The sequence below is a fragment of the Aphelocoma coerulescens genome, chromosome 14 (assembly GCF_041296385.1).
Source record: "Aphelocoma coerulescens isolate FSJ_1873_10779 chromosome 14, UR_Acoe_1.0, whole genome shotgun sequence".
NCBI lineage: Eukaryota > Metazoa > Chordata > Aves > Passeriformes > Corvidae > Aphelocoma > Aphelocoma coerulescens.
Genome location: NC_091028.1, coordinates 6,403,786 through 6,426,116, shown reverse-complemented (window position 1 = coordinate 6,426,116; position 22,331 = coordinate 6,403,786). Strand labels below are relative to the sequence as shown.

Sequence of the window (22,331 nt, the reverse complement as noted above, 5' to 3'; positions counted from 1 at the left end):
TTATTTCCAAGGCAAGCAGAAAGCTGTGTGTCTGTATGGCTGGGAGGAATGGCAAGGAAAGCCACAGGGTGAGTGGCACTGGAATGCTGGTGTCTCCTTTGCCACAGGGGGTTAACACAATAATGCTGTTAGCTACAGTCCTTATTTCTTCTCCAGTCAAAAAGGAACAAAAAACCAAAACAAAATTTAAATAAAAAAAAAAAAAGAACAAAACCTTTTAATCGTTTTTGTGAGGGAGTTTTTGTTTGAAGTTTTTAGCAGCAGTTGTTGCACTTCAGGAGTGGGGGTTGTGCTAAGTTTACTGAAATTGTACTGCTAAGTGGCTAAATTACCAATTGATTACAGGTGTGTCTGCCTTAAGGGGGGATTCAACTACACTTTAAAGGAAGTTAATAAATATTATTGGCAACAGCTGGCTTTGCTACTTCTTTAAAGTCCTGTCACACTCTTTTCTGGGAGAGAAGCTAATGTTCTCCTCTTTATTTTTCTCTTGTCCTCAACACAAAACTGACTGAGTGTGGAATCAAATGCTTGATGGGGTGAGTTATGAGTACAAGTTTGTCTTCTTAATGTTCTAGGACTTGATTGTTTGGCAGTTCCTCCTTTCTTTAGATGGGGTATTCTTGAGCTTCTGTAAAGTGTTTGTTGTTAAAAAAAAAAAAAAGAGGTTAGGAAAGGGAGGGATTTCCATCCCCACATTTCAGGAGAGTAAGTGTGCTCAGTCTACTGTAGGTTTTAGAGTGATGTGTGAAAATGGAGCAGTGTATTTTGTGGCTGGAAATAACAGGTGGATTTCAACATACTGGAGGAGCTTTCCTTTGTTTGCCAAAGAACAGGGCTTCTGCCTGGATGACTAGTCTGAAAATTGCTTATTGGAAATCAGTCCTGTGCTGTGCCTTTGAATGAAGGAAAGCCCTGTAACAACTACTCTTGTGGCCTCTTCCAGCTCCCAGTGCCTCATACAGGCACAGTCATGGTTTTGACCCCCTTCCATAGTGCTGTGCTGGAGCTTGGTTCCTTTAGAGGAGGAGGTTCCAGGGCTCTTGCTCTGTCTGCCTAGTGGCTCCTTGTCTCACTGGAAGTTCAAACCTAGGGTGGAGGAGGAAAAAAACCCTATGGCTGCTGTTAAAGGCATTCAACTGTTAGCCCAATGCCTATTAAATTTCATAAAATCTACTTAGATGCTTATCTGTAAGAGCCAGTCTGATACTTTACATAAATCTTAATTTATTTACCACAGTTGCTTTAAAAAGCCAACAAAAAATCCACCACATCAGAACAGACACAACCCCTGCTAATTAGACCTTAAAGGACATTGAGATAACTTTGGACAGGTGTGTCAGTGTTTTATTATGCCAATTTTTGGCCAACGTATTTTTTAATGAAGGTGGGCCTAGTAGACTGCAGGTTTTAGGGTTTTTGGTTTATTAGACAGTGGCAATAGGAGTTGGAAAGGCTGGAATACAGTATGCTTTTTTTCACAAGCAAGAAGCAATAAACTCCTGGGACCTGAAAAAAACCAGTTCTTCCTTCAGTTTGACAGAATGATATCTGTACTAAACTGATACATTAATCGAGTCTGGCAGCCTCCATTTAATTGTGACTCATTGCAAATGATCGAGTTAGTCAGCTCCTCAGTTGCAGTTCTGTTTTTGTCGTGAGAATAAAAGAAAATAGGTAGTATGCACAGTTTTATTTTCTTTTTGTTCCTAAAAAGCTCTGCAATTTTAAATATTTAAAGATTTGTGAGGTTCTTGGGCGTTTTTTTGGTCAGTCTGTTTCATGGATTTTTGACCATGAAAATTTTAGGCTCTACCTGTGAAACTCCATCTCAAAATTTATTAGCTGTTATAACAACCATTCCAGAAATAAATGTACATGGGAAACAATAAAGCAGAACTAAGCTTATTTGACACAGTTATGCTATAACAATAGTGGCAGTAAATTTCAGTACTGGTTAGTAAAAAGAACAATGCTTGTGACAATGAGTAGCCCCAACATCTGGAACCAGATTCATCCCACTGTCACTCATGTGATGCTGTGGTTGAGTTAGAACAAAAACAAGTACTACATCTTCCCTCAATGCCACTGTAGATCAACCTCATGAGAAATATCCATCCTCTAAACCTTTTTAGTCCAAGGAGTGGTGGTAGAAAATAAGGAAATAAAGAAGGAGATTACTTGCCTTACCTGCTTGTAGAAAGTAATTGGTCATTTTTATTTTCTGATTTGTATTATCCTTTCTGTTAAGAAAACTTAAGCTAGCCTGAAGTCTTATTTTGCTAGGAGTCAAAATTTGTTTAATTGTACTCATATCAAAAAGGCTCTTAGTCCAAAGTAACCAAGCTGAGAAAAGAGAGGGTGGAAGGGAAAAGAGGGACAAACGAACAATGATGCCTGCAAGGTCTTTGCAGAAACAGACTGGTTCTAAATCCATTTGGTTACTACCAATTACTTGCAGACCTAAAGAACTGTTCTCCTTATTTGCCACTGTAGTGTGGCTTATAAATGTTAAGCTACACAATGGCTTGATTAAATACTCCAAAGTATGTAACATTTAGAAGATTCCTCCTGACTTTTTTAAACTGGAGTCCTAATGCACCTGTGAAATTCTGATCAAGGAATGGAGACTCTTCTAATAATTGCATAATAATATTCGATGTTTTTTAAATGCTTTCCGGGAAGAGGATAGAATAAATTTTTAAAAAATTTAAAAAAGGAATGGGGGAGAAATTGGTGTCAGATACAAGTTCACTGAAATCTGTATTGGTGCTCAAAACTCTTGAAAGGAAGGGCTTGTTAGAGCTTCTGCTGTAATGGTCAGAGTTTGTGTGATTCCCACAGTTACTGATGGTGAACAGAATGTTTGGAATTGCTGTTTTGTGTGTGTGATCATATATTAACATGCTATAAGAATGCACAAATAAATAATAATTCAGGATTCAGATAAAAATAGCTTGATATCAGAATATCTTAAAAAAATTACAGTATAAATTGGTATTGATGTGCAATGCTGGTTAATTAAAAGTCTGCTACTCCCACATAAACATGAGGGGGAGAAAGAGTGAATTATCTTCATCTATGTAATAGCTCATCTCAGAAATATAGGCTAGTAGGTCCTGACTCCTTGTCTGAAATTTAAAGTTTAGTTCTTATATTCTGACATCACATGGACAGCCTAAAGCCTCCCTTTTTCTGGGATAAAGCATTGCAATCACTAAGCCTTTATATGCAAAGGAGCTGTGTATAACTTATGTGCTTCCAATGATTAATGTTGTAGTTATTTCTATTGTGCTAATTCATAATGCTTCTTGCATTTGCTTTTGTGGGACAAACCTCCATCCATCAGTGGAGTGTTAGCTTGCCAGTTTCTCCACTATTTTTATTTAGCTAATTCAATCATTGCATTACTTAAAAGGATCTAATTAATCATTATGTTCGTAATCTTGGCTTTTATTGAGACCACAGTTAATTAGGTTTACAAATTGACATGGTGAAGTTTGATCCAGACAAATTACCTTGGAAGAGGATTTGTATCAATAAAAATCTCTGGACCGATATATTGTTGGCTTTTTCAGCTGGTGACAAAGATCTGTCGGGGCTGTCCTGGGCTGAGGAGGGCTCCTGTGTGCAGCCGTGCAGTGATGCCGATGTGCTGAAAATGCCTCTGCAAATGAGAACTTGGAGATGTCACGAGCTCTTCAAAAATATTTTGTACTAAAAGAGGCTGATCTTGCAAGGCCTTCAGTACCCACCTCCTGCCAAAGTCAAGGGCTTTTCTGAGTCTAGCATGGCACTGCTGAGATAATGGGAATGAGAAGGGGCTTCCCCTGCATTTCCCTGGGAGTTGTTCAGCCCTACCAGGGACAGGCACCTTGATCTATCAGATGGGTGCTGAGGATGGGGAGCACAGGCAGAGCCTGGCCTGGGGAGCTGTGCTCAGTGAGGAGCTGGGAGGTGGTAGAGGGGAAAGAGGGACTGACAGGATATTTATTCATGGAAACTCTGGAAGGCAGTGCCTGGCTCTTGTGGAAGGCAACTCCTTCCCCAGCAGCTGCAGAATGGGCTCAGTGCCCCAGGAGCTGCTGAGAGGTGAAGCCTTGTCTGCAGAGCCCCAGCCCCCTCTGTGCAGGGAGGGCTGGTGGGGCAGAGTCCCCCCAGGGCCCCAACCTGCTCCCATGAGTGTGGAGGTGCTTGTTGGAGGCCCAGGGTGCTGGGGAGAGGCTGCTTGCTTGGCCTGGGGCCGTTCCCCACTGCTTGTCCTCATGAGTGTCAATGGCAGGGCTGGAGGGGTCTGGGCAGGAGCCCTGGAGGGTTCTCCTTCTGATGGGATCCACCTGGAAAAAGTGGGGACGAGGGCTTCTTTGCCAGGTGGGTGCCAGCCTGCTGAGGAGAGATTGGAACATGGGAGTGCTGTGAGGGAGGTTCCAGGCCACAGGGAATCAGAATCAATTCAGCTGGAAAAGAGCTCTGAGATCGAGTCCCACCTGTGACCGAACACCACCTTGTCTGCCAGACCATGGCACTGACTGACACATCCAGTCCTTCCTTAAACACCTTCAGGGGCAGTGACTCCAACACCTCCCTGGGCAGCCCCTTCCAATGTCTAATCACCCGTCCTGGGAAGAAATTCTTCCTAATGTCCAACCTAAATCTCCCCTATTACAGCTCAAGACTGTGACCTCTTGTCCTATTGCTGGGTGTCTGGGAGAAGAGGCTGAGCCCCAAAGTGAGACAGTGATGGACAGGACTGAAATGATGTGGTGACAAGGCAAACCTCAGGCATGACAAAACAGAGAGATGCCCATTAAGTGTGCCTGCACAAACATGAGAACCATCCCTGGAGTAACAGAGACCTGGCTGGCCAGCTCAGGTGGCTGGAGTGCTGCTATGGAAAAGCAGGCAGGGAAGGCGAGGAGCAGGAGACATGAAGGAACAGTGAATGTATGTGGAGTGAGGAGTTGTCTTTGAGAGTCTGTGGGGCAGGGCTGGAGGAGAGCAACCTGTGGGGTTGGTGTTTGCTACTCTGGTCCCCAAACAGCTCAGTCCTGGTGTTTCTAGAGTCAGAGGCCAAAGGAATACTTTGGTGATTTTGTGTGCGAGGCGATTGGAATACGTTAGTAATGCAGTTAGAAACACATTAAGAACACTGGGCACTTTTAATGGAAGAATAAACCCATGTGTAAAAGTTGTAATTTACTGGACCACTTATTTTTTTTCCCAATACAATCAATGATGAATATATTTAGAAGTGTTTTCCCTGCACTATTTGCAGGCTGTACCAATTAGATACAACAACTCATTTAAAGTCTACTGTCCCTTGCAGAGGCTGGATGAAGCACTGCAGGGGGTCTGTGTATTTACTGTGGTACTGTTTGTTTCATTTGCTTTTTTATCTTGAAACATTTATTCATATTCATTCTCCACCTTGCTGTCTGCTGTTGGGGAGCTCAGCACATGAGTCTGACCACTCCTTTAAGGGCACTAAGGGTCCTGAGGTAGCTTTAAATCCCACTGCTGTTCCTGTGGCTACAAGATAAATGGATGTGGGATAGATAGATGTCTCTGCTCCTGTTCAGTGTGATGCTAAATGGTCTTGGATGCCATTAGACCAAATCTGTAACGGGCAGGATGTTTGATGTATTCTGAGCCAGAAATGCATCCTCTGGGCATGTTTGAAGATTTTAGTACAGAATGGCTGAAGGAAGGCCTGAGTAGTTTGCTGAATGACAGGACAATGGTTCTGAAGCAATTGATGAGGTGGTTCCTTTGGAAGGCAGACAAGTGGGTGAATGAAGAAGAAATTCAGGCAATGCCCACTGAAATGTGCTGTTTGCTGATCTTTAGCAGTATTTAAGAAAGAATGGGAGAAAAGTAAGAAAACTGCAGTGGTTTATGTTTTAAAGAATCTTAAAAGATTACTATATTGATTTTCCTTTTAATGATGGAAGTCTCCTAAGTATTTTGATTCTTAGTTTTTATGTATTTTTTTTCTCCACCTTTAATTAAATGTTGAAAGAATTTAATGGGAACTAATGTTTTATTCTGTGTCAAGTGCTGTTTGAATCAAGTTGATCTAAAATAAATTGGTTTTGTGTTTTATTGTTTTCTAGATGTCCAGCAAACTAGAATATTGCTGGTTCATCCAGCTTTTCATTTCTACTTTGTGCCAGGAGTATTTATACATCTAAGTACTTTTTAAAAAAATCCTTAAATATAAGATATTTTTGCACTTACTCTGAAAATGATTTTGAGAAAGAAATCTGAATTTAGATATATTGTAATCTTTTGCTAATTTTGAAAACAATAACAGGTAAAATAAGCTTGCTTTTGGAACATTAGTTATTGTGATATTTCAGTACAGAAGACACCCCTGTGGTTATATTTTTCAGAGTAATGTGCTATTACTAGAACTAAATTATTCATTTGAAAAGGATGATTGATCAAACACAAGCTACTATAATGTGAGGGCTAGAACAAGGTCAAATTTCTTTTACAGGTATACAGAAACTCATAAAATCAGTAAATTGGACATGAAGACAAATATTTGAATCTGTGTATGTAACTGTTTTCATTGTTAGAGGAGAAAAATAGGCTATAAAATATGACTTTCTCACAGACTGCATTGTACATTTATTCATCCTGGCCTGTAAGCACTTTACAAAATCCTTTTTAATGGCAATTTAGAACCCCCGTCCTCAGTCAGATATACACTTCTATATCATTGAAGAATTGATGTAAACTCCTTGCAGTCTCTTGATATGTCAAGTAAAGATTACCCTGGTTCAGTGATCTCTCTCCCAAGTACAAGCACTCTGTCCTCAGAGGTACATAATTCACAAAAAAAATTTAGAGCAAACAGAATAATAATCATGACTAGTTTATCTAGTGAAATTCCCAATCAGTTGTGATAGAAATAATTTATGTCTGAATTTCAACATTGCATGCATTACCATTCCTAAACAGTGATTACATCTTGTTGGAGACTCTTTGGACTCCAACTGTTTAATAAAGCAAGTACAATTGAGGACAGGTCAGACAGAACTTTGATAACCATGAGAGAACAGAGGGACAGCATCTCCCCCCTGGTGCCCTGTTCTCTGCCAAGAGATTACAGACCCAGACCATAAACTGTGTTGGAGAAAGATAGCAAGTTCAATGTCAACAAAGCCATGTGTCCATCCCTTGGGAGGGTAGAATGCTTAAGTATCCCCTTAACTGCCACTGTTTTGGGAATCAAGCTAATACAGTAAATAATATGGAAAATAAATGCAGTAAATGTTGCAGGAAATATTATGGACAGTAAATAATATGGACAATATAGAGGGGTGGCTCTTGGTGGAGCCTAGTCTGGTATTATCTTAGGAAGGAGTTGGAAACAACCACAGACTATTAGCTTTTAGTTGAAGGGAATCTTCTTTTGGTAAAGACAATTTCTTAGCCTGATCTCAGTCATAAATATGAGTAGTTTTACCACCACAGTCTGAATCTCAGTCACACATACAGCAGAGAAGAAAATCCAACAAAACAATTAAGTACTGTAAAAAGTGGATTGAAATGATGTCATGCAACTTCCCTGACCACTCACACAGGCACCACTGCTTGAGTAATTGGATGAAAAATTTAATTATCTACACTAAAATCAACAGCAAAGAAGAGCAAATATGAGAAATATGTTTGTATCTGACACCTTCTGTCAGTTCATCCTTGAAACCAAGGGCCAGTGCTGTGTATCATTTACTCCTTATTTCTGCTTATTGCTGTGACCTCTGCAACACATGGTTTATCAATTGCTTGCAATTGCAAATCAGTAACATTTTTCGGGCATGTAGAATTTCTGGGACTTCTTCCTATTGCCTAAATTCAGAAAAATAGGAGATGAGTATTTTGAGAGAACAGGTAGGATCAGTAGTGGGCTGTGTTCAGAAGCTGTCTAGAAGCAGCCAAGAAGTGATTTATTTAGTTTTATTGCAGCAACACTGTGAATTTCCCATGCCCAGAGTTCCTATCTATTGTCTTTACCCTTTTGACTTTTGCTGGTTCTGCTTTGTTCTGGGCAGTCCTTTGGAGAGAGGAGATGATTTCCTGGGCTGGCTTCAGCTGGACTCATGGCTACATTTGAACGAGTGTTGATTTGGGGTCCAGCAGGCGGCCTGAGGTCTGGCGTGTACAGACAGAGAAGGGAAGAGGTGCTCTGAAGCTTTTTCCTCCTATTAAATTGAGGGGGTTGTGTCTTTGGATATTTATTCCTTGATTACAGCCTGTTATACTACTGCAGCTACAGCATGGGGCTTGAATTCTTCCTGTTGATTGATTTTCTTCTAATTGAAAAAAAAATCCAAAGAAAAATTTTACTTCAGGTTTCAAACCGTTGAAAACTTGTCTCTAGGCAGTTGCTGCTACAGTTTAGCTTTTACCAGACTTTTTAAAAAAAAATGATTGCTGTAACAACTGTATTGAAGGCTGTTAAGTGTCCATTAACTGAGACATGGTTGGGAATCTTAGTTGTTTTAATTTTTTTTGTGAGTATTTTTATCCATCTCCTATTGTTTTAGTCACATAATAGGTTACCTACATTATTAAGGATTTAAATTCATGTTTTAATTGTACATTTTAAGTTCTGCATTTCTCATCTCTTTATTTTACTTATTTTTAGATCTTTTCATCAATGGTACAGGGGGCTGCTACAGTTTTTTATGCTTCTGTCAAATAATATGATTAAAAATTCAGGGAATTCATAAAACAGATGAATTCATAACATGATTATTGACCTAAATGAAGGGTAAAAAATTATGAAGATTTACAAAACTGAATTATTTTTTATATTATGCATTTCTAAAAAAAATAGGAATTATTGTGGCTTAAAATTTCAGCATATTCAGTATCCACTTTTCCAGTGAAGCCTTGTGGATATGATTAGTTTATAGCAGTCTCCAGTACTGGATGTTGGGGAAAGAATTCACATCCAAAATATTAAGGTGCAATAACCAATGTAATGCCAGTTGTGCTATTTTAAGATCTAAATTATCTGTAAAAAATGAGTATACCATCCTGAAATGGCTCTATGTGGGCAGCACTGAGCCTTACAGTATCAAGTTTAAAACACTATTTTAGCCCTCTTTTACTTGGAATAGGAGTTGGATATTCTGAACACCTCTGTGAGAGAAATAATGACATGAAAATGATTTGGTTTGCAGCACAGGTACTTTCTCTGACTGATATCCCCTCACAAATCCAGAAAAAAATTTGGTCAGGGTTGTTTCCTTGGAGTGAGTGAACAAGGCTCCTGTAGCCATGTTCAATATTTCATGATTTGAGACCCACCTAAAATATACTTCATCACATAATCTCACTGCTCACATTTTTTATGCATTTAAATAGAATTGAACAGGATGTTTTAGAAGAACATACTTCATCTAGAAATGCCAATTTGTCAAAACCGGAATTGTGTGGGAAAGGGCTTATTCGATCTTTTTTTTTTTTTCTTCTTTTTTCTTCTTTTTTTTTTTTTTTTGGTAGAAAAAGCTTTAAGAAACAGATTTCAAATGCTGAGAGCATCTCATTTCAACATTTTCAACATGCAAGTGGCAGTTTTCTTGGCTTGGAGAAATATTTAAACTATAATTAAATGCTATAAGAATAAAAAATGCAGAGAATTTTAAGAGAATGAAATAATTCTAGTAAAGTAAAAGAGACTTCAAGCACTTAAGGCTTTAATGACTTTATGGCTCTGCATCCACACTGTTTTCAGTACCCTTGTGCTTATATGCAGCCAGCTCATATTTCTTAATTTTGCATGACATAGCCTTGGCTTGATGCTGCTTCCATTCATACTGACAGGAAAACTGCTCTGGGATGAGGTGGCTTGGACACTTGAGGAGCCCACCTTGGCTCTGCTGGCAATTTGCCCCACCCAGGAGTTGGGTACTGACTCAAGAGCTGCACTGCCATGAGCAGTCAATCCTATAGCAACCCCAAAAATAAAACTACTGCTTAAATGGCAGTCTCACTGTGAAGCTTGGAATGCATTGCAATATAATTTTGTGTGATCTTTTGGGGATGTTTGAGAGTGTGTGAATTGCCATATGATAAGTGCAAAATTTTGTGCACCATTGCTTATGAGAAGAGTTGGTGTTAAAAAGGGCTGCCTGCCATCCCTTGAAATCACATCACAAGGGTTAAAACCAACAGGTTTCAGTAGAAATAACTCTGAAATCAGTAAGTTATTAGGAATTACTTTGATTTTCAATTGGGAGAGAAAATATTCTGCACAGTAAAAAAGAAAAACCCCAAACCCCAAAATTGGCCTTTGTAACTGTTTGCTGCCATTATATTATTATATATCCTCTTTTTTTCAGTGTATTGTTACAACAATTAGATCAAGCTGTTGAAAATTCACTGCTTTTGTTAAATTATACAGTGTTTAAATGCTTGAGAATATTAATTAAAGATTATTGGTATAGTTTGGTTAAAAGAGAGCTCAGGGAATGTAGGATTTTATTTTTTCATGCTGTGATTGACTGGAATGATTTTCTTTTTGGCCAGCTGAGTATTGTTAGAATTGATGTTGTCATGTAAAACACTGCTTTGCTAGACTTTAAAGGTTCCTCTGTGGACCTGTAGAGAAGATGGCTGTGGATGGGTATTTGCTGTATGCCATGATCAACCATTTCCTTATTCCAGAGCAATTGTTAGAAGGAAAGGGTTGTTTAAGACAAGCAGTGGCCTCACTATCATTAACTGAATTACAAGAATTATTATAATGTAAACCTTACAATACTGAGTCACTGGTTTTAGAACCTTGGGCTAAATGTAGATGATTACATCTACATTTAGCATGGTAGAAAAATAATAATGCATCAATGCCCACATAATGATGAGCTGTACACACAGATTTTGACTTATTGGTAATTCTGTGAATTGGTAATTTCTGTGAAACCTGAGGTGCTTGGTAGTCAAAATATAAATACAGAAAATATTATGTAACTTGTTCACAAGTTGCATTCTGTTTCTTTTTGAATCATTTACACAGACATAGATTCACTTTTGGAATGCAACACATCTTTCTGATTCCACCACCTCACAAAACAGATGTAGAAAAGAAGGGTGGTGTATCTGGGATCAAAGAGATGGAGTGGCTTTCATGTGTAGGTAAAATAAAGGGACTCTGAACAGAATAACTGGTCTTTGAAAGGACTGTGTATCTGTGTAAATTATGGTTGCCTCTAAAACCAGGAATGGTGACTTGAACTGGAGAACAAGACAATACAATGTTTAAAGCAAAGAAAGTATTTTTTCATTTAATGCAAAGTAAAAATCATGGAACCACTTATCGTAAAGAGCTGTGAAAGCAAATACACATGGATTCACAGTGGATTACAGAAATCCATGTTTAAGTGTATCAGGGGCTGTTGAATAAGAGGTCTAGAAGAAACTTCTGGGTTGCAGTACCTAAGTCAATCCAAACCAGGAAAGCCCGTGGTCTGGCTTGTGAGAGGCCAGAAACCATTTGGACTATGGAGAAAGCTCTTAAAAGGAGGTGTAACATTCATACCTCTGTGCACACATGAATATATGATGTTAGCAGCTTCTAGTATTTGTGTGTGTGTGCAGAAAGAGAGCTCTGTCTTTAGATGGGCATAGCTGGGACATGCACATGTTTAGTTTCTTTGCTCCTCACATATTTCTGGGTATTATTTTCCAGGTGTTCCAGGGTGTCTTGTACTTGTCGGTTATTGTCACTGTAAAACTCTGAGGTCTCTGCATTAAGTGGAAGATTTTCTTTCCTCTCATTTGTGCTGTCACCTGTTAGAACTTGGCTTTGAAGACTATTTGCTGAGGAGGACAGGCTTGTACAGTTTAACTACTCACTTGGATGGGCAGTGCAGTTCAGAAATAACATCTGTGCAGCTGCTGGGACGTTCACAGTGCTGCCAGGCCTTCCCTGTGATTACAACTACGTGAGGATTGCATGTCCTCTGCCAGTTTCCTGCTCTCAAATTTGAGAGTGGAGATCCTGGATCCTCCCTGTAATAAAGATCCTTTCTTATTTGATTTGACTTGAGCCTTTGAGAGATTAGGAGTATTACAAGGGTTGAACAAGCCTATGGGGGAATGAGTGCTGTCTGTTGGTAATCCCTCTGTGATGCAAAGCACTGGTGTGCAGGGTGCAGGAGCTGCAGTTTCTGTCTGGGGAGCGGAGGGGTCACAGTGATGCCAGGCTTGATTACAAAATGTTAACCTGTACAGGGAGCAGGAGTGATTACACTGCCCCAGAGCAAGCTGAAAAGCTTCTATTTGGCTCTAATTAAAGGCTGTGGTTTCAGAATTTGTGGGTCCTGGTGCTTTCCAGGGTTTCATGTGCTTAGTTTTATGTGGCCAGCTGTAATCAGTGTCATAAAAGACTTGCAAGCTTAGAAGGGCTTTCATATATGTGTAATATAACAAAATACAGGAAGATGCATTGGAACTTTAAGGGTTTATCGCTTCATTAAAGAAGAAAAAAAGCTCTTTCACACAAGGGATGATTTTTAAGATTTTTAGGATGTTCTCTCTGACCATTTTATGGTGAGGGAAAATGTATTGGGACAGAAACATAATGAACAAAATGAAATGGACTTTTTTGATATTTCAACACAATTCACCTCTGTAAATTTGAAATGGGAAGTCTTACAATTAGATAAATTAAAACCATGCTTATTTGAAGGGCTTTTAGCAAGGAAAGAATCTTTCTATGGCCAGGCCTAAAAAGTCTTGGAGGCTTGCAGACCCATTGGCCCAGGCTTTGTCTGTGAGCCCTATGTCCAAAGACATGCAAGGCATGGGGTCCATCTGTACCACAACCACAAATTATTGACCAGAGACCCTCTGCCCTCCTTATCCTGAGAAGGTGAATATGAATATAGGATGAAGAATTTGCAAGGGAGCACAGAATGATCCCAAGTCACACTGCTCAGCCTCGCTGTTGGGTCTCTACAGTCACAGCAGCACCAGACATAGCCAGGGCTCTGAAAACTCGTGCCTAGATTTGAATAGAAAGAGTCAGACTTAGTCTGCAGTCTGATCACAAATAAAAGAAAGTGCATGTTGGAAAAACAAACTCTTAATCTGGTCTTGAATAGCAATTATGATGCATTTAGCATAAAATAATAGTTACGGGAAAAATAGGTTTTGTTTTCCATTTGCAACAATGTGGTTCCCTGTGAGATTTAATTAATGGCTCTCATTTATTCTTATTTCTCCCTATTCTGTGAGTGCTGAGTATAAAAGAGCACATTTAATTTGGCTTCTAGGCAGCAAACAAGTTCATTTAATGTTGATATAGAAGCATCTCTGGATTTTAGAGGGAAAAGAGAGGAAGGGCCATGGAGGGGAAATGTGATTAGTACCATTGGTATCATAGACAGCTTGAAAGGCTTTAGCAATCAGGGGGAATTTTTCTGAAAACCAAGTTTATATTACTGCACAACAATTCAGAGAATGGGGAATTATCTCCCATAACACATTAGATAAATGGAACCTGGAAGTTATAACCCACTTAACCTGGATGCAACATTTTGTCTTTTGGGGGATGTAGGAGATGTTAGAGACACACACCTATGCTCTCTTCTATCTTTTTCAATTAAGAAAACAAAATTTCCTTTGGATGATGTTATCTTGGGGAATATATTTCAAGTTAAATAAATCTTCCTATTGGATAAGACAGGATATACTACACATTTAAATAGGATATTGAAAGGGTCAGAGTGGCCAATCTGCAAAGTTTCTCCCACAGGCATAGAAACCAGGGGGTGAGGTGTGTATTGATTGATGGTTTGAGCAAGCCAGCTAGAGGACTGTATTCCTTAAACTGAGGGAAGCTTTGCTACCAACTTGCATTTATTTCAAGATTAGGGCTTCAGGCTTTCCTTTCTACCAAGCTTGGCTGCAGAGCCACTGACATCCAGAGCAGAAACCCAGTGCTATAACTCACACCTGATTCTTTTACAAGAAAAAGGCTGCTGTTTAAAGGCAGATTAACTTCTTTTGAGGAATGTGTGGTTTGCAGGAGAGGCTGGAACTGAAAGGAGCAGCCTGGCAATTATTTCATGCTTGTGTTGGTTCATAGGGTCTAGAAAGATGATCAATGTGAAAAAGTTTTATTCATATCTTGTGATAGCAAAAGAGAGAATTAAAAGAATAATGAAGCCATGGAACTCTAATTTAGGGGTAAAAAGTGCTCAGGATCCTTTGCAAAGGGCATCGGTAGGCAAGAGTGAATGCTGAGGAGGACATGGTACCTAAAGGCAGAAAAAGCAGTACCATTTCAATTTCCTGACTGTACATAACATGAAGTTTTGAATCCTGCTCAGTTTTGTCTAACATCATCTGCTCTTGGTGTAGATCAGCCAGGATGGAAGCACAGGTATCTCTGCTTCTGATGACATGACTAATTTGTTAAAAAATTTGGAATGGGAAATAAGGATTTATATTTTGTCTGCTGTAGTTGTACCATTCATCAACTCCTTTTTTGCCTTTGGCAATGGACATATTGTCCTCTGGCACAGTACTCAGTTCATTTGGACTCTCTTAGTTTAAGGGGGATTTCTTTTCATATTTCTTACAACTTAAAGATGTGGAACTCGGGCATTTTATGCATTCCATAGGCTTGGGCTGTTTATCCCCTCCCCTCCCTGCTCCCTTTTTAGAAAATCCTTTTCATTGTGTTTTCTGATGGAATTATAAAACCCAGCAGTATTGGCAGGAATGGCTGGCAGGGTTGAGTTGCTGAGGGCTGTTTGGCCTTTGTGCAGATCTCTCTGCCCTGTAATGCTGTGCACTTTTCACCACTCGTTCTTCTCACCAAATGTCCTCACTGGTCTGTCTCTCAGCCCTGGGAAATGCACAGTAGCAGCACATTTGCTCGCCAGAGGTTCTCCTTTCTGTTTGTAGGAATAACTTATAATATTTGACTCCTATATCACCAATGATATGTCATTTCCCACCACCTTTGGTCTTGAGTGCTCTTTGTACTGGTAGGAGTAATCCTGAGTACGAAAGAAATTGGAGGGTTTTTCAGGCAATTTTTGAATGAGTTCAAGACATGAAATAGGGCATGATTTGACCTGCACCTTGTGAGGTGAAAGGCAATGACTGCTGCTATTGAGTCCTGAGTGGATATGCAGCTTTACAAATAAAATGGTTAAAGAAAGCAACATTCTGGGCCTCAACATTCAGTGTGCTCATTTCTATGAAGAAAGTTAGAAAAAAAACTAGGATGAGAATAAACAGCTCCCTGCATGCATTTGTGTGCTGGATTCATGAGGTACCTAGCCTTGGAAGCAGTTTGGATAGAACACTGTAGATGTGCTTTATTCACTGTGTTTTATGAATTGCATTTGGAGAGTATTCTTCAGGACCAGAGTTCTTTTTTTGTTATTCCCTGACATAGTTCTCGGTTTTACTCCCAATTGGTTGAGTTATCTGACCTGCTACATTTTTTTTTTTTTTTTTTTCCAAGAGAAAAAGCAGAGAGTTGCTATGATTTGCATTGGCTTTCAGGTTCATTTGGCTTGGTAGAAAGTGCCTAATACAAAATCAAAGCAACAGATGCTCCTCGCTGGATTTCTCTACAGCTCACACACCTGCAAGTGCTTGCCATAAACTTGCTATAGGGGCTGCTCTTGGCCATCCTCCTGTTTTTTTAATGTCACTGTCCTTTGGCAATACATAGATCTTAGTGAAACAAGATGTTGTTTTTTCTCTCCAAGCTGTATGCGTGTTTTTTTCTGCAGTCTGCTGTGCATCTTAGGCAGGCTGTGAGCTAATGATAAGATTGCTAAGGTGAATTCCCAGATCACCATGTTTTCTGCCAGAGATGAAAGGCCATGTAAATGCTTTTCTGGCTCCTTTCTCACATATAATTTCCCTCTTCTCTCTTTTGTCTCTGCACTCTGCTGGCAATATGGAATTATAATACCTGTTTGCCTCCTGCACAATGTTACAGGGTGCAATTATTAATTAAGCATTACACATTTTCCCCAAAATCCCAATTTACAGTTAAAACTTTGCTCCAATTTGTTTTTGTATTTAAATGTGAAATACTTAAGAATGTTGTAATAAAATTAGCATCCAAAAGTGTTAAATAATGCCTCTTCCAGAAGGAAAAGACATGTTTTAAAGGGACTAAATCAGATGTTTTAGAATTTGCTGTATCCTCTACACAGCAAGGGCAGCCAAACTAACCTTACAAATAGGGGAAAAATACTGAGAGCTCTATTTTGAGCTGGGGCTTCCCAGGCTGCCAAGGCTCCTGTTCTGCATCTGGAAACCCAGAATCTTAGGACAGAAACAATTTTATGCCAAATGTCTGCAGTCTCCTGCTAGAGCTGCTCTGTGGGACCTGGTGCCATTAGGGAATTTCTGATCCACCCCATAAGCCCCAGATGTGTAAGGAATCTTACCACCTCACAGAGTACAAGTACCTAGCAAGTAAAATATAATTTAGCTCAGTTTATTGGCAATAGAAGTCTTGAATTTAAACAATTTCCTTCTTGACTAAGAATATTTAATTAGCCGTGTAGGGCATGTAGGCAGAAGGAAGAGGATGCTTGTTCATATATTAGTTTTAAGGAACAATACAATTCCTTGGCATTCAGCTGTAAATGTAAGTTTATGCAAGATCTGCACCACACAACCAAAGGCAAAATTGAAGCCCATTTGAAAATTTGAATCTAGTTAAATTTTTTTCTGCAAACTTTTTTGTTGGGGTCAAGTTGTAGAAAGAACTATTTAACCCTTCTTGAACCATATGCAGTCAATCAAGTTAATGATGTTCCTATTATTTTGGTAAGTAGTCAGAATATGTGTGGCATATATAGAACTGTGGCATTCCCTCACAGTAGGTCCTCAGGCAATGAAAGAGCTGATGACATTTTATAAAATGCAGTTATGTAAAGCATTGCTGGAGGCAAGACTGTGAAGCTAAAGTTTTACTGTTTCCTATGCAGAAAAAAGTTCTAATGTGTTTATCTAGTCTCAATTGTCATCAAAACTTGCCTAGGCTTATTAGTTACAGCTACCAGGACTCTTCAGTTCAGCAACAACTGAAGATATTTCTTAATTAGTGGAACAGCAATGCAAAATTATTCTTCGTATTTAAAGTTGGTTATACTCATTCATAGCTTATTGAACTAATTAGAATCCCCAGACAACCTCTTATTTTTATCTAAAAGAATAATTTTCCACATCTCATCACTGATTTAATATTTCTTTTAAAGTGAACTGCTGTGGAATCTAAATTTAGAAAGGAACTCTGAACAGGGACACTTTTGGCATAGCTTACCAATGAATTGCTCATGAATCATCCCACGACAGCTTTAGATGAGTAATGCATTTTTGTAATGAGCAGTACATACATCTTTGTCAATCTTCAGGTTTAATTGGGAATACACTCAACTCTCTCTAGTGCCACATGTAATACAGTTTTGGGGTCTTGTGTGATTAAAATGGGAATTGTAGGTGTCAGTGATATTACACTAGTGTTAATACTAGGAGGTGGAAAATAGCAGGTAAAGCAAGGAAGAAAAGTATCTCCTTGTAATGATACCTACCTAAAGGCATACTAAATTTCTGCAACTTGAATCATTCCTGTTTAAATCTGGTAAAGTTAGTTGAACTTGATCAATGAAGGGTAGGTCTTCTTTTCATCTGTCTTATTGATAACTTCTAAAAAGTTTTCTGGTCCTAATGCTTCTTTGGGAACCCTATTAGCTATGATCAAGCAACTCCCATGAGTGTACCAAGGCTGCAAGTGCATTCACCTGCTCAAGAGTTAGGACTCTAATGGCTGGCCTGATAACTTTTGTTTGCTTGTTTTTTTAGGGGAAGATTCTCAATGGCAGGCTGCAGGGATTAAGTTTATTTGCTTGCACTGACATATGGTGAAGTTGATTTGTGTTGACCATTCAGTTTGCCGTGTCTGTGTACCTCAAGGTGTGCAAATACTCTTTGAAAGCTACAGCAGATTCATGTTTGGAAATTGTTATAGCAGTTAATGAGTGAATAAGACAGAGCAGAGAAAAAAATTATGAGCCAAACAAATGGATTGTGACAAGAAGTCTTTGTGTAAATTACTGTACATAACTGCACAGTATTTCCTGCAAAATGTGTTCTACAAGTTGAAGATCTAATTAATGAAGTACTATAACAGATTAGTATTTGAGTCATTTTTCTTATTAGTAATCCCTAATGCCAGCTAGGAGAATTTTATTACCTTGCCTGGATTTGGAGATTTATTTATGGCAGCTGTGGTCACAGACTAGTAGAGGTTTTGTGGGTGGGGTTTTTTTTGGTTTTTTTTGACACTTCAGTCCAAAGCTATTATTGGCTAGGCTTGCTGTGAAATACCAACTTTTTTTTTCTAGGTCATCGTAGTACTTTGAGATTTCTAAGCTTGAAATAACATCTGCAGACACACGTGCGCACACACACACACACACACACACACACACACACACACACATCTATGAGACATTTTATTTCCAGCAGAAACCCCTTGGAAAACCAAACTGGGAAATGGCTACTGGTACATAAAGACAACCATGTTTCACATTGGGTACAGCAACCTTGTGTTGATCTGGATGAGGAAGTCAGAGACACAGATCAGTGGCACAGTGCATGGGAAGCTTTCTTCAAACATGTGAAGAGCATGCTCTGCTTGCAGTCATGAACTGGTTCATGCAGCAGAGCATGATTTTCCAAGCCAAGTGGTTGTATTTAGATACATAAAAGTATGTGCATATATCCCTTGGCTTCTAGTATTCCTGAAATCCTATTCCAACACTCATGAAATGGAGCAGTCTGCTGCAGTGTAAGTTTTGTGCTGGATCTCTTAAACATGCTACAAACCAGTGGGGTACAATAGCAGTGCTGCAGCTGAGCATGGATTGATTTTAACAGGACTCAGTGATTTATTGCATCAGGTGGAACAGCATGGTACAAGGTAGCACGCTATGATTAGATTTAAGCAACATAACTCAATGTGATGGCTGAAATGTCAAGAGGGAAAGGCATTCATTTTTCTGGTCAGCCAGTATTAATTCCCCAACCTGATGTCCAGTGTAATTTTTTTCAAAGACTCAGAGGAGTGGGGGAAAGTTTACAAGGAGAGGTATGTGCAGTTTATCTGAACAAGGAACAGAATGATTTATAATAGATGGATAACAATCTAAGTTTATATCTGGATGTTTTAGCTGTAACTAGCAGTTAGATGGAATCCTTCAAGACCAAATCATCCTTAATCCCAGTTCAGAGCTTCTGTTCTTACAGCCCATCTGTTCACATGACAAATTTGTCAAATTTCAGAAGACTGTTGTTCTGTAATTTTACCATACCCCAAAGTGCTGCTGCATAAATAAATCAAAGTGAAAACTGAAGATCTTTGGCTTGCAATAAAATATTTTTCCCATTATATCTTCAGAATTATTTTTTTTAAATTCTCAGTTATTTTGTGATAACGCTGATATACTTATTTTTGTGGCTGGAAAGGCAGACTCATTAATTTACTAAATTTTTTTCTCATCAAATTTTTTTGTTCCAAACCATTTGCATGAGATTTTGCTAGCCTCTGCCTCTACCCCTAGAAGGTGAGACACCTGAACCAACCTAGAAAAAAATCAAGGAATTCCTCAGATAAGCAATTATGCCCACTAAGCTACTTAATTAGGGCAGCATTGTATTTAATTTGCTTGGTTTTACTGACCATTTTTTTTCCGTGAAAGATGTTCTGGTACCAGGAAAAATGCCAGCAGAGTTGCAAGGATTTTTTGTGTAGTAGACCTGTGTGTGGTGGGGACTGGGCGGGGCTGGGCTGTGCAGCACAGCATCAGTGTGGGTTTTGCAGTTCCAGGTTGATGTGGGAGCACATGGATGTATTTCCTGCCTCCTGCACCTTGTGTAGCTCTTCCCTGCGGTGCTGCTGGTGGAGATAAGGTAGAACTGTAGATGCTTCTGCACCTCAATAGCATCTCTGCATTTCTGCATGGCATCCTTCTGTAGTCCTTGGCACAGCCTCAAAGCCACCAAAGGCCACACATTGAAGTGAATTCATGCTGAAATCTCATTTTCAACCTACCACAGAAATACTTGGGCAAGGACTATGATAGACCCTGCTTTTCAATGGCAGGGGTAGATTTTCCCTTCCTCTGAGCAGCTGTGTGCAATCTCATGTACTTAAATTCAATCCAGGGTTAACAAATTATCCAGGTTCAGAAATTCCTCACTCATGGTAATGAGTTTTATCCCAGCTTCCTGTCTGTAACTTTCTCCCTCATGGGAGCTCTGGGGAAGAACCTCTTAGACTTTCTTGAGGCACAAGACAGCTTCCACCATGTGGAAAGGTGTAAAGGCTAATGCAAAACTTCTCTTCTTAATGAGAATCTGAGGGAAGAACTTGCACAGCACAGCAAAGATGATGCTTATTAACTGAATAAATAAAATATCTCTAATGACTCTTTTCTTAATATTCTCCCTTGAGCAATTTCTGAATTATTTTTCATTTTTGTTCTTTGTTTTTTCTCTGGCCAAATAAGGGCTAAGAAGAGTAAGAAACCTTCAAGAAATACTGGTAACAAAGAAAGTAATTTGTTTTGTGGCTAAATAAAGTACTGCATTTTCCTGAAGCTTGTGGGGCTATCAGTATCGTAGAAGGTACTTTAGGAATTATCTATTTAAACACTTTCAGGTTTTTTATTTCCAGGAAATGATGTTGGTAACAAAGAGAACGAGGGGGTGAGGGAAGTTGGTGTGATATAGCTGCAAACCTCCAAAGAGTTGTTTTGATGGTTCTCATGAGCTCGATCTCAATTTTGTTCTTTGCCATAGTGCTTGTTCTGCCATTTTGTGAGTGTGTGAAAAGAAGTTTTTAAAGAAAAAGGAAGCCTAATCACTGGGATAAGTAATATTTTGGTCTTCCTTTTTAAGGCCACCAGAGTTAATGATGCAAGTAAGATGTAATTAATCATGGGTGGCCATTTAGAACAGGATTTCTCAGCTAGTCATTGCAGCTTCCTTGTTTTACTGAGGAAAAAGTTCTCCATGGAAAGAGAACCAGGCTGCCTCTGAAGAGAGGTAATGAGGTGGTACATGGAAGTGTGTTCCTAAGGTGTCCATCATGCCCACTGACACCTGCATGCATTTTCTGGGTGCTGTCTTGATAAACTGAGCTTGTGAAAATTCCCTGCACCATTTCAAAAGTAAATGACTGTGTGTAGGTCATTTGTCCATGCCGCTGAAATTGTATGCTCAGTAATGGATTAGTGTGTCAGAGTGCATCATACAGAAATGATTCTTAGGGTGAGCAACCCTCATTTAGAGTGTATCAAATACCAGACTATGACAGAAATATCAGAACAGGTTCTTCTATGGTCACAGAAGATTCAGTGTTTGAGTACAGAGTGCAGGGAAGGAATTTCATCAGTGCATTTCTGCTGCTTTGCATGTAAGGGATGAGAATGTGCTCTCTGAAGATCTCACCCAGACACCTCCTGTCAGCTAGCTTTAGATCTGTGGTTTCTTTTTAGCACTAGTCCCTTGAAATGCACAGTTCTACTCAAGCAATTTTTGGCTTATTTTGCACAGTGGTCTGTAATCTGAAGTGACTCCTTGCTTTGTGTGCTAAAATGCCCATGGCCTCGGGGTGTGCAGGTGTTCCAGGTGCTGTTTCCAGTGTCTCTCTCTGCTGGCTGGTGTGATGCTGAAACAGCAGGTGGCTTATGCTATAACCCACACCCTGTGTTCCACCTGTCCAGGGGCTTCAGGTGTCTCTGGCATTGCCAACAACCAGCTGGGCTTTCTCCTAGCAGAACTTGATCTTTACATGTTAATGCAGCAGCGTGACCTTAATTCCTGCACCATGATGGAATTTGTAGAAAAGCTTGTTCCTCTTATGCCCCTCTCCCCACCTTCTGCTGATATGTTTCTATTTCTATTTTCCTGCTCCTTTAAAAAAGTTCTAATGCATAATGTTCACAAGAAGGAAACATCCAAGAGCTACTTCTCTGACAACCAGTGAAAAGTAGAGGCAGTGTATGTTAATTGGCTATTGTTTGTTGGAAAAAAACTCCAATTGACTTCTAAAAGTTTGGCTCCAAGAGAGATTTGACCTTTGTGTCTTAAAATGACTACATCAACTAAACCATGAGACAAAATCTTAGTAGTGGCTTGATTTCTACTATTACCATGATGAGATACAATTCCTAGACAGCAGAATGGGGTCCAGTGTTTGCCACAGACATTTTTCTGACTCTGTAACTGAAATGTCTGTAGATAAACTTTGGCATATTAATTAATAC

The 22,331-nt window shown here is 39.3% G+C and overlaps 1 long non-coding RNA gene across 3 annotated transcripts in view; it reads left to right on the top strand.

Annotated features, from left to right (window-relative positions):
- The first annotated feature begins 422 nt into the window (after positions 1–422).
- LOC138118863 (uncharacterized) overlaps positions 423–22,331 on the top strand; it is a 136,640-nt gene continuing 114,731 nt past the window's right edge. For all 3 annotated transcript variants that reach the window (XR_011155309.1, XR_011155310.1, XR_011155308.1), the window contains exon 1: positions 423–539. This is a non-coding gene — a long non-coding RNA (uncharacterized lncRNA). The remainder of the gene's footprint in view (positions 540–22,331) is intronic.